The sequence below is a fragment of the Anomaloglossus baeobatrachus genome, chromosome 5 (genome assembly GCF_048569485.1).
Source record: "Anomaloglossus baeobatrachus isolate aAnoBae1 chromosome 5, aAnoBae1.hap1, whole genome shotgun sequence".
In the NCBI taxonomy this organism is placed as follows: Eukaryota; Metazoa; Chordata; class Amphibia; order Anura; family Aromobatidae; genus Anomaloglossus; species Anomaloglossus baeobatrachus.
Genome location: NC_134357.1, coordinates 19825948 through 19837000, shown reverse-complemented (window position 1 = coordinate 19837000; position 11053 = coordinate 19825948). Strand labels below are relative to the sequence as shown.

At 49.2% G+C, this 11053-nt stretch overlaps 1 protein-coding gene across 1 annotated transcript in view; it reads right to left on the bottom strand.

The window, feature by feature from the left end:
- Positions 1-4624, bottom strand: part of LOC142312571 (uncharacterized) — a 60547-nt gene extending 55923 nt beyond the window's left edge. The window contains exon 1 of the mRNA XM_075351562.1: positions 4581-4624. The gene's annotated coding sequence lies outside the window, so the exon portion shown is untranslated. The remainder of the gene's footprint in view (positions 1-4580) is intronic.
- Between the last annotated feature and the right edge of the window lie 6429 nt (positions 4625-11053).

Genomic DNA, 11053 nt, shown 5'->3' with positions numbered 1-11053 from the left:
TCAGGCTGCACTAGCGCTATCCTGCGCGGTCACTTGGATCTTGATCACAACTTTAGCATTAAAGTTCTTGCTTAGTGATTTCACACATGCTCGTTATCCTCATCTCACCTCTTAGTCATATCACGGCCGTCATCCAGACACGCATGCGCAGTCCAGCACTATGATGCAGCTTATTCCCCGCCCTCCTATCTACACGCCCATATAGATACTGAAACTCAAAACCACTGTCATGGCGACCTCAATACGGCGGCGGATACTGTGCGTTCATGCCACTACTCACAGATATCGTCCACTTTCCTGATGGTAAGCACACTGTGAGTGTCAACTGTATCAGTGCTGGAAGTGTCGTGGGACCTCGTGTGGATTACGTCGGACCTGGAGGGGTGTTTGGGGAGTTAATAAAGAGGTTAAAAAGGGTATTTTTTTTGTCTTTTATCTCAAATAAATATGATTTTTGGGTGTTCGTGTTTATTTACATTCACTTACAGATTAGTGATGGAGGGTGTCTCAGACACCTGCCATGAGTAACCTAGGACTTATTGGCAGCTTGGGCTGCCATTAACTCCTTATTACCCAGACTGCCACTGCACCAGGGCAATCAGGATGAGGCGCGTAGAGTCCTGGGATTGTCGCATCTAATGGATGCGGCAATTCCGAGCGACTGCTGGCTGATATTTTTAGGCTGGGGGGCTCCCAAAACGTGAGTCTCCCAAGCCTTAGAATACCAGCCCCCAGCTGTGAGGCTTTATCTTGGCTGGTATCAAAATTGAGGGGGACCGCAAGCCATTTTAACTTATTTATTGTACTGTACAATATAGACCCGCCCACCGGCGGCTATGATTGGTTGCAGTCAGACAGCTGTCACTCAGCGTGGGGGCGCGTCTGACTGCAGCCAATCATAGGCATCGGTGGGCGGGGGAAGCAGTGAATATGAGATGTGAGTCTAATGAGCAGCCGGCACTTTCAGAAGCAGGAGGGGCCACGGGAGCAATGTGACAGCTGCGCCGGTGATCAGTGAATATGAAGCGGAAAGAGACAGAGAATGGAGAAAAGTTGGTGACCTGCGTTTTTGTTGACAAGAACAAATCCAAAATGCAACCAAAACACAGTGCAAACGCACAGTTAAACATTTTGGTTGCGTTTTGACATACCTCATTCATTTCAATGGGTGGAAAATGTTCCCAAAACGCAATGAAGACGTGACATGCTGCTTTTATTTTTTTAGGCAACGATTTTGACAAATATTTGTCAAACAAAACGGTGCCTAAAAAAATAAGCAACGTGCGCATGGAAATTCTGATTTATTATAGACTTTGCTGGGGAAGCAAAACGCATGCATTTTGTCAATGACACAGTGCAGTTTAAAGGCAACCAAAACGCAAGAAAAAACGCAACGTGCGCACATGGCCTTATCTTACTGATGTTTAGAGATAACAAAAAGATTCAAGAGACCGTGGTCCAGTGGTCACATCAGTATTCCAGTGCCACAGCCCTGTGAACATCCTACCTGCCGGCACCCCACCTCGACTTCTGATTAGTAGACCAGGTGTGAAGCCATGTGTGCGTCACTCTGCAACGATGATATCGGCAGGTATTAGGAGTTTTGCAGGGCTCTGGCAGCAAAATACTGCTGTGACTGCTGGACTAGGGTCTAACAGAATCTTTTGGATTAACTCTAGTTACAACCTGTAAGACAACGGCTCCACCCCCAAAAAAAAAAAAAAAAAAAAAAAAAAAAAAAAAAGGTACAAGGTCAGACTGAAGAAAAATTAAAGCGTTTTAGAACAAAAGTAGAACAATTTTTATACCAAAATTGGCGTGAATTTAAAGAGACCCCGAGATTACAATTTAAAGCACCACTGGAGCATTTCTTTGTTTTTTTTTCTCTTCATTTTCCTGCTGGAGTGGTGCTTTAAATGTAACTCCCCTGACCCCTATCTTATACTCACCTTTTGCGGCCTCACCTTTTCACAGCGGCGCTCTGGTCAGTCTGCAGGGATTTGTGATCTGCTGGCAACATTAGTGTTTCATGCAGCATGCCGGAAGTCACAACCCAATACAAGTCTATGAGAGCCTTGTCCTGGCTCTCACAGAGATGCATTGAGCTCTTGCGATGTAACTTCTGACCGGTCACGAGCACAAGATGGCACCGCGGGACTGGAGATGCATCCGTAAGAGGTCAAGACTCCGAAAAGGTGAATATATGACTCGGGGAAGGAGACTTACATTTAACGTGCCATTCCAGCATGAAAAAAGATAAAAAAAAAATGCTGGAGTGGTGCTTTAACATGTTAAAGTAAAGGTATGGCAATATTGGGACTGTTCTACTGATTTAAGAGATACTTATTGTGCAGAAATCCACAGCCTGGTTCTTGTTTAATTCATGATAGAAGTTTTAGTGCAACATCCTTTTTGTGCAATGCAGCAGGACTCTGCGGCAGGACCTTGGGTAGGGTCTCCGGCTCTGCTGTAGCCTCTCCAAGTTTGTACATGGGGTTTTTTTTTTAATTTTTGCGCTAGCACCACCTGCAGGAAGGATGGTACTTTCACGCATTCAGTTTTCAGCAAAATGGCGCTGCGGGTGGTGCATGCGCAGATGAAGACTTTGACTCAATGATGAACTAAGAACTCAATCTGCACATAAACTTCCACTGGTGTCATTTTGCTGAAGACTGTCAGATGTCACTGTGCGCATGCACCGCCCACTGTGCCATTTTGTTAAAGACTGTTCGATGTCTCTGTGCACATGCACCGCCAATGAGGCCATTATGCTAAAGACGGATGGCTGTCACTGTGCATATACACCACGCACATCACCATTTTGCTAAAGATGCATGGATGCCACTGTGCGCATGCACTGCCCACGGCACCATTTTGTCAAAGACGGTTCGATGTCACTGTGCATATACACTGCTCATGGCTCAATTATGCTAAAGACAGTTAAATTTCACTGTGCGTATACACCGCCCATGGGGTCATTTTGATAAAGGTGGTTCAATGTCACTGTGCGCAATCTCCACCCGCTGTGCCATTATTCTGAAGACCGTCTGATTCGACTGTGTGCATGCTCTCTCCGCAGTGCCATTTTGCAGAAGACCACCCGGAGATGAAGTTGTGTAAGCTCAGCCCTTGCTATGGGCGGTTCTAGAGAAAAATTTAAAAAAAAATTGGCTGGTACAAATACAGAGCTGAAGACTCCACCCACAGTCCCGCCACATTACACAAAATGGATATTGCACCAAAACTTCTATAATGAATTAAACAACAACCAGGCTGCAGATTTCTGCACAACCGGTGTCTATTCCGTCAGTATAACAGCCCCAGTATGGCTGCACCTTTACCTTATCAGGTTAAATCGTGATGGCAGGGTCCCTTTAAGGCCTCTTTCACACGTCAGTGACAAACACAGGCGTTTTTCACTGACGTGTAAAAAACACGTGTTCCTCCGTGATTGCACATGGACGTATGCTCACCTGTCCCGTTCCTGCTGTCTGTGGTGCTGAACTCTGCTGCATCTGGCCGCCGCTACTTCTGCTCTCTGCAGCTACTTCTGGGTCAGCTCCGGCTGCATAAATGAATATGCATGCCATAATGAGCTGGGCAGGAAGCTGCAGAGAGCTGAGGCTGCACAGAGCGTTGCTGAAGCCGAGTGAGTTAAAAAAATTTTTTATTTTCAATGTACTTTTTTTCTGGTACAGTTTTACAGACAACACCATAGTGTGGTGCGTGGGACATCAGTGATGCCAGAAAAAAAACAACTTGTCTCCATGCGGCAATCATGGACACGCGTGTACACCGCACGGAGACACGGGCAGTGAAAATCACTGATGTGTGAGCAGACCCATTGATTAGGGCGGCACGGTGGCTCAGTGGTTAGCACTGCAGTCTAGTGGTGGCTCAGTGGTTAGCACTGCAGTCTAGTGGTGGCTCAGTGGTTAGCACTGCAGTCTAGTGGTGGCTCAGTGGTTAGCACTGCAGTCTTGCAGCGCTGGCGTCCTGGGTTCAAATCCCACCAAGGACACCATCTGCAAGGAGTTTGTATGTTCTCCCTGTGTTTGCGTGGGTTTCCTCCGGGTACTCCGGTTTCCTCCCACACTCCAAAAACATACAGATAGGGACTCTAGATTGTGAGCCCCAATGGGGACAGCGTTGCCAATGTATGTAAAGCGCTGTGGAATCAATAGTGCTATATAAGTGAATAAATATTATTATATTATATTATAATGGGTCTGCGTATGTCAGAGATTCTGGTACGTATAAAAACTGCAACATAAATACCAGAAATCACCGATGTCTGAAACAGGCCTAACACAAAGAAAGAACAATGGAGTTATTGATCGTTTTTCCAATTTCTCCTCAAAATAAAAGTTGTCTGCACCTAAAAATGGCGCCAATCAATAACACAAGCCCCGCAACAAAACTAACCCCCGCTCTCATACTGCGACCACGACAGAAAAGTAATAAAGATCCGGCTCTTGGAAAACAACAATAAAAAACAAATAAACATATAAATAAACGCCGGGTTCTAAGAAATAGCTGTGAAGAGAGAACCAGTCCCTGGACGGGGAATCTGCACTCACCTCCGCCACCTGCAGAGCCGCACACTGGAGAATACGCTGCTCTGTGCTTACAGGACCTGCCGTGATGTCACCAGCATGTGATCAGTCACATGTGTGGGAGGAGTCAGGGGTCACATGTCCAGGAGGCTCAGCTTGTGCTGTAGTGATGGACAGTCCGGCTCTTTCGGCTCAAAAAACTGCTCTTTTTTTAAAAAAAAAACCCCTCTGCTCCACCTTGTGATGATACAGAACCTCCCCTGTACATTGGGAACCTCATTCTACCCTTGTATGTATCTAGTGAAGCAGTAAAAACAGTTTTTAGCATTATTGTTTCTGTTTCCTCAGATTGTCAGCTCTTCTGGACAGGGCCCTCGCTCCTCCTTTATGTGGTGTTTTTTGTACATGTCCTTTCTACATTAGTCAGTGCTCTGATATGTGTCGCTCCTACAAAAGATTATAATTCCTGAAAATAAAGGCGAGTTGCAATTACTGTGCTGCCTGTCACTATATGTGCAACACACACACTGTACATACTGAACACAAAGGACACACATACACACATTGTACACACACACACACACACTGTACATACTGAACACAAAGGACACACATACATACATTGTACACACACTGTACATACTGAACACAAAGGACACACATACATACACACATTGTACACACACACTGTACATACTGAACACAAAGGACACACACACATTGTACACACATACTGTACATACTGAACACAAAGGACACACATACACACATTGTACACACACACTGTACATACTGAACACAAAGGACACACATACATACACACATTGTACACACATACTGTACATACTGAACACAAAGGACACACATACACACATTGTACACACACACTGTACATACTGAACACAAAGGACACACATACATACACAAATTGTACACACATACTGTACATACTGAACACAAAGGACACACATACACACATTGTACACACACACTGTACACACTGAACACAAAGGACACACATACACACATTGTACACACACACTGTACATACTGAACACAAAGGACACACATACATACACACATTGTACACACATACACACACACTGTACATACTGAACACAAAGGACACACATACACACATTGTACACACACACTGTACATACTGAACACAAAGGACACACATACACACATTGTACACACACACTGTACATACTGAACACAAAGGACACACATACACACATTGTACACACACACTGTACATACTGAACACAAAGGACACACATACACACATTGTACACACACACTGTACATACTGAACACAAAGGACACACATACATACACACATTGTACACACATACACACACACTGTACATACTGAACACAAAGGACACACATACACACATTGTACACACACACTGTACATACTGAACACAAAGGACACACATACACACATTGTACACACACACTGTACACACTGAACACAAAGGACACACATACACACATTGTACACACACACTGTACATACTGAACACAAAGGACACACATACATACACACATTGTACACACATACACACACACTGTACATACTGAACACAAAGGACACACATACACACATTGTACACACACACTGTACACACTGAACACAAAGGACACACATACACACATTGTACACACACACTGTACATACTGAACACAAAGGACACACATACACACATTGTACACACACACTGTACATACTGAACACAAAGGACACACATACATACACACATTGTACACACATACACACACACTGTACATACTGAACACAAAGGACACACATACACACATTGTACACACACACTGTACACACTGAACACAAAGGACACACACACATTGTACACACACACTGTACACATTGAACACAAAGGACACACATACACACATTGTACACACACACTGTCCATACTGAACACAAAGGACACACACACATTGTACACACACACTGTACACATTGAACACAAAGGACACACATACACACATTGTACACACACACTGTCCATACTGAACACAAAGGACACACACACATTGTACACACACACTGTACACATTGAACACAAAGGACACACATACACACACTGTACACACACACTGTACATACTGAACACAAAGGACACACATACATACACACATTGTACACACACACTGTACGCACACCAAAATATGGAAGCATAGGATACTGAATAGCAAAATCAGTTTATTTCAACACAACCTGGAACAGAAATGTTTAAATGCTAACATAGCATGGGTCCACCTTCTGCTGGTGGTGCAGAGCACTACAAATCCCAGCAAGTGGAACACAATATGGCAATGCAACACTAGTTACATACCAACTTTTTTAACAGTTAAGTGACAATAAATGTCATTGAGGTAGTATTGCACATAAAACAAATGTATAGAGGTTGTGTGCAGATGTCAGATCTATTTACATCTAAAAATACCAGGATTTGTTAACAGAAATAGAAAAAAAGTCTTAACTGCGAGAATTGTGACACCGCAACGCCACAGACACATGCATATAGAGGCTAATGAATATGTTGTATGTAGTCACCAAACTAGTAAAAAAATATCAATTGTGGTCACAAAAAAAAAATAACACACACACACACACACACACACACACACACACGCGCACAGACACACAGCAGCTTCCACTAAACATTGAAGGAATGGAGACATGGCTTATTATCAATGATTTTCTCTTTTTTATGCCAGAAAGAAAACCTTACAGGATTAAATGAACATGTCAGGGGTCATCTGTTCTGTGCACACACTGGACACTAAGTGCTGACTTCTATTACTAACTCTATACAATGATTGAAGCTGTATACACTTCTTTACATATGTTTGGTCTAAAATGCTATTACTTACCCCATACCTCCCAACTTTTAAAGAAGGAAAAGAGGGACAAAGATTGCGGCGCGCGTAGCGCGCCGTGGCAAATTTTTAGGCCTTGCCCCCTAACCACACCCATTTCACAATCACGCCCATATCCACTCCCCATTCACACCCATTCAGCATGGACACGCAGGCAGCCGGCGGGCCTCCAGCACGGACACGCAGGCAGCCGGCGGGCCTCCAGCACGGACACGCAGGCAGCCGGCGGGCCTCCAGCACGGACACGCAGGCAGCAGGCGGGCCTCCAGCAGGGACACGCAGGCAGCCGGCGGGCCTCCAGCACGGACACGCAGGCAGCCGGCGGGCCTCCAGCACGGACACGCAGGCAGCCGGCGGGCCTCCAGCACGGACAGGCAGGCAGCCGGCGGGCCTCCAGCACGGACACGCAGGCAGCCGGCGGGCCTCCAGCACGGACACGCAGGCAGCCGGCGGGCCTCCAGCACGGACACGCAGGCAGCCGGCGGGCCTCCAGCACGGACACGCAGGCAGCCGGCGGGCCTCCAGCACGGACAGGCAGGCAGCCGGCGGGCCTCCAGCACGGACAGGCAGGCAGCCGGCGGGCCTCCAGCACGGACAGGCAGGCAGCCGGCGGGCCTCCAGCACGGACACGCAGGCAACCGGCGGGCCTCCAGCACGGACACGCAGGCAGCCGGCGGGCCTCCAGCACGGACACGCAGGCAGCCGGCGGGCCTCCAGCACGGAGAGGCAGGCAGCCGGCGGGCCTCCAGCACGGAGAGGCAGGCAGCCGGCGGGCCTCCAGCACGGAGAGGCAGGCAGCCGGCGGGCCTCCAGCACGGAGAGGCAGGCAGCTGGCGGGCTTCCAGCACGGAGACGCAGGCAGCCACAGTGAGGCGGCCGGTCGCCCGCACAGTGAGGCGGCCGATCGCCTTCACAGACAGGCGGCCGGCCGCCCGCCTTCACAGACAGGCGGCGGGCCGCCCGCACAGAGAGGCGGCCAGCCGCCCGCACAGAGAGGCGGCCGGCCGCCCGCACAATGAGGCGGCGGGCCGCCCGCACAGACAGGCGGCGGGGGGCGCCCGCACAGACAGGTGGCGGGGGGCGCCCGCACAGACAGGCGGCAGGGGGGCGCCCGCACAGACAGGCGGCAGGGGGGCGCCCGCACAGACAGGTGGCGGGCCGACCGCACAGACAGGCTCCGGCCGGGGGTGAGGGGGGAGGGAGGGAAATCAGCGCTGGGGAGATTCGTTTACTGTACCAGCAGCAGCACAGGCAGCGCTCCTCTCTATGCCACGTCTACTAGGATGGTAGGAGGGAAAAGCAGGGAGGCGGAGAGAGAGTGGGTGGGCGGAGCCCGGGAGCCGGCCGTCCCGCCCGTGGCAACGGGACAAACAACGTAAAGCGTGAAAGTCCCGCTGTATCCGGGACGGTTGGGAGGTATGCAGCATGTTAGAATGTGTATATAAGATCCCACTGGTGGTGGCCGCAGCTTATAGGCCCCAAATCTGGTGACAGGTTCCCTTTAAAGTGAACCTGTCAGGTGCAATATGCACTCAGAGCCAGGAGCAGTTCTGGGTACATATTGCTAATCCCTGCCTAACCGTCCCTGTATACACTTGGGACTAGTCCCCGCGCTAATTAGCATAAGATATGAGCTCTTTAAAAATACTTTTTCTATAGATGCCTTTATCTATGCTAGTGTATACAGGGACAGTTAGGGAGGGATTAGCAATATACACCCAGAACTGCTCCTGGCTCTGAGTGCAGATTGCACCTGATAGGTTCCCTTTAAAGGGAACCTGTCACCAGAAATTTAGCAAAAAAAATAAAAGATTCCCCTCTGCAGCTCCTGGGCTGCATTCTAGAAAGGTTCCTGTTGTTATTGTGCCCCCTTTGAGACCTAAAAAAATACTTTATGAAGTCTTACCTTTTTGTATGCAAATCTGTTTTTATGGTCACGGGGGCGGGCTGCCTGGCGTCCGTTATTCCCCCTCCTGCCGCTGTACGCCGTCCCCCATTGCTCATTTCCATACATGAGGACGCCTTCCTCATGTAACTGTCCTCCTGAAGTTTTGTGCATGCCCAGTGCCACTCTCGCGGGAGTGAGCACTGTGCAAAGTGTGAACGCTTTTGAGGTGATTGCGCAGGCGCGAGATTATGGGCGGCGCTGTGATTGTCATCAGCAGCGTCATCCAAGTACCCACCCATAATCTCGTGCCCACGCTTCTCACTCTGCCTCAACCGTTATGCGCAAGCGCTGGCCATATGAACCACATTACCTATTACCGCAGGCGCAAGATTATGGGCGGCGCTGTGATTGTCATCAGCAAAGTCATCCAAGTACCCGCCCATAATCTCGTGCAAGTGGTAATAGGTAACATGGTTCATATGGCCAGCACTTGCGCATAACAGTGGAGTCAGAGGGAAAAGTGCGGGCACGAGATTATGGGCGGGTACTTGGATAACGCTGCTGATGACAATCACAGCGCCGCCCATAATCTCTGCGCAATCACCTGAAAAAGCGTTCACATGCGCAAAACTTCGGGAGGACAGTTACATGAGGAAGGCGTCCTTGTGTATGTAAATGGCAATGGGGGACTGCGTAAAGCGGCAGGAGGGGGAATAACGGACGCTAGACAGCCCGCCCCCGTGACCATAAAAAACATTTGCATACAAAAAGGTAAGACTTCATAAAGTATTTTTGTAGGTCTCAAAGGGGGCACAATAACAACAGGAACCTTTCTAGAAGCAGCCCAGGAGCTGCAGAGGGGAATCTATTACTTTTATTGTGAAATTTCTGCTGACATGTTCCCTTTAACTGGTAGGGGAGCCAGGATAAAGCAGAGCTGAAGCTGTTGGGCAGCTAGGACCCAGCAGCTCCACAGGCAGAGACCACTGATCGGTAAGCTAATAGAAGTCTGCAGATGTCACTCTGCATAGGTTATTACTGGCCAGTGCTATCTGCAGGAGAGAGAAGTGCTGGTGCAGGGGATCCACTCCGGGGCTGCGGATGTCCGCTCTGGGGGAGGGGGGGTCGGGCCGGCTCTGGTGCAGGGGATCCACTCCAGGGCTGGGGATGTCCGCTCTGGGGGAGGGGGGGGCTCGGCTCTGCTGCAGGGGGGGGTCGCTCTGCTGCAGGGGGTGATTCATACCTCAGCAGCAGTCACAGGAGTTTCAAGGTGCGCGCTCGACTCTGTAATGAATAGAAGGGAGAAACAGCGAGGCGGGGCTACAGTGGGTGGGCGGAGCACGAGACAAACAGCCTCACGGGCGGGACTCGGGATCAAAGGCTCAAAAGAGGGACTGTCCCGCTGTATCCGGGACGGTTGGGAGGTATGCTTACCCAACAACTGGTCAGGTCTTTACTGTAGTGGTCCTGAACCCTAAGGGTACCTTCACACTTTAGCGATGCAGCAGCGATCCGACCAGCGATCTGACCTGGTCAGGATCGCTGCTGCATCGCTACATGGTCGCAGGTGAGCTGTCAAACAGGCAGATCTCACCAGTGACCAGCCCCCAGCTAGCAGCGACGTGCAAGCGACGCTGCGCTTGCACGGAGCCGGCGTCTGGAAGCTGCAGACACTGGTAACTAAGGTAAACATCGG